The sequence below is a fragment of the Microcebus murinus genome, chromosome 6 (genome assembly GCF_040939455.1).
Source record: "Microcebus murinus isolate Inina chromosome 6, M.murinus_Inina_mat1.0, whole genome shotgun sequence".
Taxonomy (NCBI): Eukaryota; Metazoa; Chordata; class Mammalia; order Primates; family Cheirogaleidae; genus Microcebus; species Microcebus murinus.
This window is the reverse complement of record NC_134109.1, coordinates 99,084,041-99,090,044: the sequence shown is the minus strand read 5'-3', so window position 1 is coordinate 99,090,044 and position 6,004 is coordinate 99,084,041.

Sequence of the window (6,004 nt, the reverse complement as noted above, 5' to 3'; positions counted from 1 at the left end):
TGCTTTGGGACAAATAAAAAACTCAAAATGTATGCAATTATTTGGTGGTTTTTACCTTACTTGTACATTTTGCTTATTTACCTTGCAACTCTGTATCCAAATGTGGCAAGTGGCTTTTCATTGGAACTTGCAAATTGCTGCATGAAATTTACATGTTCCTTTACATACACAACACACATCTATAGCTGGTACACAAACTGGAACCCACAATTCTTCAGGCTCAAGTCTTTTCCATCTAGATTTAATTATCCATGTTTATCAATATTATTTTACATTTCTTGGGTAGGTACCCAAACTAGAAAGGCAAAAGGAGAGCTCACAACCTGCAGCAGTTCATATTAATACAGTGGTGAAACCCAGTTCTCTCTCGCACACCATCCCACTATTCATCTTTCTCGGAAGGCTAGAAAATGGATTATCTGGAGGTGCCCCGGGCTCCTAACCCTTCAGGGAGGCTCCGAAATTGGCTGAATTTCTGAAGCCTGGCAACTCAAGCAGATCAGTTCACTGTCTGTTCTAATGACTACAAGAAATAGCACTTGGGGAGTCTTCCCACAGACAAAGTGAATGTTAGCAGTGATTCTCATCCATGTGCTTTTTGAGAAATCAAAAGCTCCTTTTAGACTTCTCTAGTGGAGCAGAAAGCTGATTTTATAGTCTCTAAGAGTTTATGTGATTATTTATTAATATTCTTTCTTCCAAAGATTCAGACATAAAAGCAAAGGTATGGTCAGACTGAAAATTAAAGAGAAAATTCAATGGCATAAAGCAAGGAATGGGGAGGAGGAGAGAATTTTTAATGAGAGGCTGGCAGAAAAAAGATATAATAATGAACAAAAATTTGGTGGCCAGAGTAAATAGTAAAATCAAAGCCTTTATAAACCAGCAGAACTCTTCTGTTTCTAAGATTTGGGAGGTGAGGGTGAGTGGTGAACTGCCCGTGGCTGGAGTACCCTTAGAAAATTATACAGCATGCCTAAGAGAGCCTTTTCTACTGGTTTTAAGTGGTTAAAAAGCTTCCTGGGCACAGTGTAATTACATCTGTAATCCCAGCATTTTGGGAGGCCAAGGCAGGAGGATCACTCGAGGCCAGGAGTTTGAGAGCAGCCTGGGCAATACAGCTAGACCCTGTCTCTAAAAAATAAAAGTCAGGTGTGGTGGTGTGCACCTGTAGTTCTAGCTACTCCAGAAGATGAGGGCAGGGGGATCTCTTGAGCCCAAGAGTTCGAGGCTGCCGTGAGCTATGATTGCACCACTGTACTTCAGCCTGGGCAACAGAGCAAGACCCTGTCTCTAAAAAAAATAAAAATAAAAAAATAAAATCTCACAGGAAGGAGGCATGGTATCTGTTTTCCATGTACTCTTGTATCATTTACTCTCAATCTACCACATAATCATATGCTATTATTATTTTTCAGTGTGTGCATATATTCAGTAACTTTCTTTATAGACTCTTTGAGGGCAAGAAGTCTGTTTTATACTTTTTCTGTATTTTCCTACAAGCACCAACCTATATCCCCTAAAATGACGTAAACGACTCTTAAATGGAAATGGAATTTCTTTGTCCTTCAGGCCAAATTATGAACTTTAATTTTCATAAATTCTCTAGTCAATGAAAGACAATACGGAAGCCTTTCCTGTGTCGGAGAGAAAGTGAACGAAAGCCAGAATTGGGAGGAATTCCAGGTAGGAGTTTCCAAGTAGAGGGCTAGCAATTGAAGAGAGGTGAGCGGTTTCGCCAGGATTTGAGACTAGGAACAATTCATTGAGGCACATTTTCTTTACATTCTTATTCCTGGACAAATTATTCTGCCTTGTTCCTTTCTAATTTCTTGGGCAGGTGCTAGGCAGACAGTCCTGGAGTGTTCTGGAAAGGAGTGCTCTGTGTAAATACAGCAGGAAAACACGTCACGGGACTGTCAGGCTTCGAGCTGAATAAACCAGCAATTAATCACTTCCCGGCTGGCTGCAATCCCGTGGTGCAGACACGCCAGCCATCCCCACGAAGCCAGCATCCTCCTTAGAAACAAAGCCCCCATCGCCTGGGCGCTGGTTCCCGTTTCTAATATGCAGCTCGCTGCACTTTCAGCAACAATACTTAATCCTTTTGGGAGTGGTGATGGGGCTCGCTTCAGATAATGGTGTCTTTGACCACAGCGTGATTCACGTTGTCGTTCCTTGGCAACTGTTTTATTGTGGGGTGCGGGTTTTACGGAGGAAGTGGGCTTTGGGATGGGTGGGGAGAGTGGGGTGCTGATGCAGGATGGGGTCAGCCATCAAAATCCAAGGGTTATATTATTCCAGTGAGGGTAATGGGGAGTTTAAGATTTGATTTATGAGCCTAAACAAGAGATCCACTGGAAAGGCAGTACTCTGAACACTGAGTACCCCCTGAGTTGAACACACACCCGGACTCACCATCATAAAGTGCATTGCCCGCCACCCCCCAGCCCCACGCAGCGTCCATTAAGAGGAGCTGACCCTTCTAGTTCCCGCAGCCTGCACACCCTCACCAGGCCCCTAGGCCTACTCAGTCATCAGCCTTCCTCTGCAGACGGCGGATTGCACAGCGGTCCTGCCTAGCGGCTCCTCAGGAACAAATGAGGCCCGAACTGCGTCCTTTGCAGCTGCTGCCAGGCCTGTGCGCAGTGTCAAGCGCTGCGTCCACCTCCGCCTGGCAGCGAATCCAAAGGCGGCTTGAGAACGGAGTAACGGGCAAGGGGTCAGCATTTTGCTTAAGAGATTTGAATCGACTACATTGGCACAGATGACCAGCAACCTCCTGTGCACAGGTGACCAGCAACCTCCATGCTGTCACTTGTGCTTTGTTTCTGGGCCATTTGTCCAATCAATAAGCGTATTTTGTGTTCCATGTGTGGGTACACCCTGGTCATGCAATTGATGCCCTCCAGGGCAGTGGTACTAGGGATTTTCATTCCAAAAGAAGAAAGTTACTTTCGGTTTCCCTAAGGACCCAATGTGTGTGTGGGGGGAATGTCTCGGGGCTGAGGAACAGAAAGGGCACTGGAGGGGTGGCCACCACCAGGCGTCAGCTCATTCAGTGTTCAGCCCTGAGGAAGGGCACGAGCATGGGAAGAGACTAAACCAGCTCCTTTAGGGATGAGGACATCACTGCCCATGGGGTGGCATTAACTCAGGGTCACATGGTGAGCATGGAGCGGGAGGCAGAGCTGGCATCTCTGGTTTCCAGGTCCCTCTCTTTGCTGCCTGCCCCATGGGAGCTGAACTCGACTAGCTGAATGACCTTGAGCAAGCCACTTAATCTCTCTACATCTCATTTTCCTCAGATGCCACCGAGGATCTTAAGGCTCCTTCCGGTTCTGAGTCAGCATTTCAGTCCGGGACGTCAGCCTTGGCAGGCCCTGATAAGCCCTGACTGACTCTTTGTTCTCCATGGCCTTGGTAACAAATGGAAATAAACTCTCACAGGCAGCAGAAACCAGCCTTGTCCTCCGGGTCCAGGCCCATTTGTCAAAAACTTGGCAAAAGTTACATTCTTACTAGTGAACTCTCAACATAGCTTCATTCATTGTTTGACACACAAAATTGATGACATCTGTTGGAGGAATGTAGCTCTGAAAACCCTCAACGTCAAAAAGTATATATAATGGGAGGAACACTTCTTGTACTGCCTGACATTTCTAATTTCTTTCCAAACCCTTGTCTCCAATTCTAGGAATGATGGCTCCCTGAACACCTTCGTGCTTTTTCACTGGAGGATTTAACTTTTTTTTTCCTGTACGTATATCTGACTGTATTTTTTTTTTTTTAATCACATCTACAAGTAGTGTTGACAAGTTGAAAAAGTGGTTAACACACACTCAACTATTTGTTCAAGTAAAAAAGATATATACTTTTTTTCCTGGAGAAAAAAAATCTGGCCCTAAGTACTGAATGCCAGAGGAGACACAGCAGCATTTAAAAAAATTAGATGTTTCTGCTAACAACATCTCCGAGAGCGACAAGTAAGGGAATTGTTCTCTTCAATGCCAGTCTCAGAAAGTTCAGAATGTATCCACAAAGTACTGTTTTTTTTCACTAAAGAGCAGACTGTAGAAATCTCATCACAAATTTATGTTTATTGAAGATGCTTGTATTCTTATCCTGTACCCTTTTTCTATGGAGTTCCACAATGTTTAACTCTGAACAAGGCAACTGTTCCAGCTGTTCTTTCTGAAACCTGGGCCTGCTAATTTTCAGCAACAGCATTTACAGAGAATGAATCTCGAATTCTCTCTCTACAGTTCCTCATTCTCTAAATGGGGACCATATGGGCTTCCAGCCCTGGCCTTTCCATACTGAAGAGTCCCAACTAATCTCTTTGCCCTGACCTCCCAGAGCGCCATGTTCAGAGGTTATCACACTGGGCCAGACCATAGGCATGCACCATGTGGAAACAGGTAATCATTCTTCGAATTGCCATGATGCTTCGTAACTTATCTTACCTGATTCCTGGAACCCAGAGAGAAATTAGGTGTTAATCTACTCACTCATGGTCCTATCAGCTTCTAAATGGAAGATTAAGCCTACATCTTTCCAGCCTCCTCCTAACTATACCTGGTGCTTCACGTTTTCACCTGTATCTAGTAGCTATTTTTCTCCTGCTGTAAAATGTCTGAAACAAGTGGAAGTAGAACCACTTCTTCCCTGGGTGACAGGGCCTTGGGGTGACACAGGCCAGGGTTTGAAGCCTGACCCCACTACTCAGGGGCTATGGGACTATGAGTCTGGGCCTGCTAGTAAAATGAACATTGATGTGAAGCTGAAATGGAATATCCCTTGCACGGTGAGTGCAGGTTCTAGGATACCTAAATAGTATCTGAGAATACTACTGACCATCTTCATCACAGATGACTATTAAGCATCATTTGTGGCTGTCTCTGGAGCACACGTGGCAAGCTGAGGACCGTGGCCTTTATGGAGTGTGCCCCGAATGTCCAGCACTGTGCTGTGCACTTTACTCAGCTGTACAACCCACGAGCAAGGTGCTAACCTCGCCTCCAATTCATAGATGCAGCAACTCAAATGCAGGGACTTGGCAGGTTAGGCAGCTAGTAGAGTCCTGGTGTGAAGCCTGACCTGGCTCCCAAAGTGAAAGAGCGCTGGCTCCAGGAAAGGCTCCCACGACTACAGTGAAGCACAGAGGCTGCCCCGCCACCCCCAACCCTGGCTGAGGACTCGGGGTGGGGGGTGTAGAGCCTTGGGGTGGCAAAACCGGGAAGGCTGAGACCCAGAGCATTCATTTGCCTTGAGCAGGGGGACGGGGAGTCTTTTTGGCGGCGAGATCTAGAAGCCAGGCCTCCATACTCCTCTTTGGGTCCTCTGCCTTACAGATTTTGCCTGTTTGCAGAGAGGAGACACCTGATTAAGGGGCACGAAGAACAGCTACAGAGACGCTCAGCACTTCTGAATGAAAATGTATCTGCATCCAAACGAGTTTTCATTTGTTTCCATTCTACTGTGTTTGCTTGTGGTGAGAACATCTTTTATTCTCCCTGCAGCACAACTTAAGCCAACTAATAATCTTTGTGATCTATTTTTGTTTGCTTAAAGTCTTCAAGAGCGAGGGAAATGACTGATGTCTTCAGTTTCCAAGTCTGAGGAACTGAAGATGTACTGGGATTTAGAACTCACACGAGTTAGCAGAAAATTGTGAAGACTCATTAAAGCAGTACTTCTAAGCAGAATCACACTGCTGGGGGACAACAGATTTGGTACATTAGCCCACCACCTGCTGATGTGTGGCTATGTCACCACTGACCACTTAGCTAGTATCTGAGGGGGGAAAAACCTCCAAACCAGTAAAACCACTGCAAAAGGCCTATCCGTACATGCAAACATGTACCAATGACATGAAGAATGACTTTCGGAAGGGCCATTCCTGCCTGGTTTTAACTGTAACGGACCAAAATGATGCTACCTTTAGTGTTTCTGAGAAGTAATATAGGAAAACCAGTTCTCTCCCTGGACCCCAGGATATTGT